Below are 1,671 nucleotides of genomic sequence, written 5' to 3'. Positions count from 1 at the left end.
AGAAAGAAGAGAGAGAGAGAGAGAGAGAGAGAGAGCAAAATAAACAAGAAAACACCCCAGGAATGGCCAAGGTTGAGAGTGAAGAAGCTACATTTTGTGTCTGTTATGTTTGTTTGACTACATGCTCTCAAAATGGATGAGCTCTGAACATTTTTGTCTGGAGGAGAAAAATTAAAAAATAGTGATATATCGACAAGGAATATTTTCAATGAATTAAAACAAATTAGTAGTTTTGAAAAAAGAGGCAATATGGGTTGGAGGTGTGGTTCTGTAGATAAAGTTGTTGCTGTGCAAACACGAGACCTGAGTTTTATCCCTAGCACCTATGTTAAATGTTAAGTCAAAATTTAGAAAGCTGAGCATGGGGACGCGTGCCTATAATCTGAGCACTGAGATAGGAGAAGAGACAGATACAACTCTGGGGCTTGCTGGCCAACCAGTCTAGCCACATGTACAAGCTCCAGGGTCAGTGAGAGAAGCTAAGGAGAGGGGAGTATCAACCTTTGACTGCCACACACACATACATATAATTACACATACATGGGTACACACACACACACACACACACACAGAGAGAGAGAGAGAGAGAGAGAGAGAGAGAGAGAGAGAGAGGCTATTGACATTTGTTCATGATACTATTAAAGGACAGATTAGAGAAGCTCGGGAACCAGGCATCTGGCTTTCTGACCTCAAGGGTAGCAATGTTGTACCAGGAAGCAATAACCCCAAAAGATGCCTGAGGAGCTGATTCCAGTGTAATTGCATTAGTGTCTCTCTATTCAAGCCGAACCTTGGGCCATACCACTAGAACTGATGCAGGAGGGCGGGAGGGGGCATCAGGCCCAGTTTCAGGCAAGCATTTATAGAGGCAAGAATGGGGTATCTAGCCTGGCACACATCTGATTGGGGTGCTATTGTGGCTGGTGCTTAACATCTGCTTTCCTCCGGGTTGGTGGTTGTAGGAAGTGTCAGGAGCGGGCTTGCAGCATGGAGGTGCAGAGTTGTTGGGGACTAACCTGGAAACTGGTGATAGGTGTTGGTTTGTTTAAACTCAGGTCAGGTTCTCTAAGATGGAGTCTGAATCCAAAAGATTTGGTCTCTCAGCAAAATGAGCTGAGAGATGGTTTGGGTTAATTAGCCAACAACATCTGCACACTGACCAAATGGGAGTTGGCAACCCCAAGTGGGATGAACAAGGTCCATTCAGATGTGGATCTCTGAAATAAATAATAGTGAGTTGAAAGTATACAAAGAATGTGTTATCATTTATGATAATGGCTTTCAACTTTCACTGTTGCATGTAATTTTTAAAAAAACACACCTACCGCCTTCCCAGGAGCTCAGACCACACTCCTGGTTTAGCTCCAGATTGAACGCAACCATCCCTCAACCTGGGAGCTGGTTGCTGTTGTCTGAGCTCTACCAGTTCTTGGTTGGCTTTTCTTTTATCCCTCATAGCTAGCTTCTCCAAGCCACCATCAAGTGCTTTGTCTTCTCTCTTTCTCCTACACACTTTAGCTCCTTGGAAGAAAAACACTAGACCACTTTATTATTTTAAAACTTTCCAGGTAACACAATTTCTGGGCACAGAAACCTCTAGACCCAGACTTATCAGCTAACCCATGTGGGCCATTCTCAGGTGGCAGAGGCTGCCAGTGCTGGTTGCCTGAA

At 44.2% G+C, this 1,671-nt stretch overlaps 1 pseudogene; it reads right to left on the bottom strand.

Annotated features, from left to right (window-relative positions):
* Positions 1 to 1,383, bottom strand: part of LOC110335505 — a 12,748-nt pseudogene extending 11,365 nt beyond the window's left edge.
* Positions 1,384 to 1,671: the final 288 nt, after the last annotated feature.

This window comes from Mus pahari, chromosome 18 (genome assembly GCF_900095145.1).
Source record: "Mus pahari chromosome 18, PAHARI_EIJ_v1.1, whole genome shotgun sequence".
NCBI lineage: Eukaryota > Metazoa > Chordata > Mammalia > Rodentia > Muridae > Mus > Mus pahari.
This window is presented reverse-complemented; position numbering and strand designations above follow the sequence as displayed.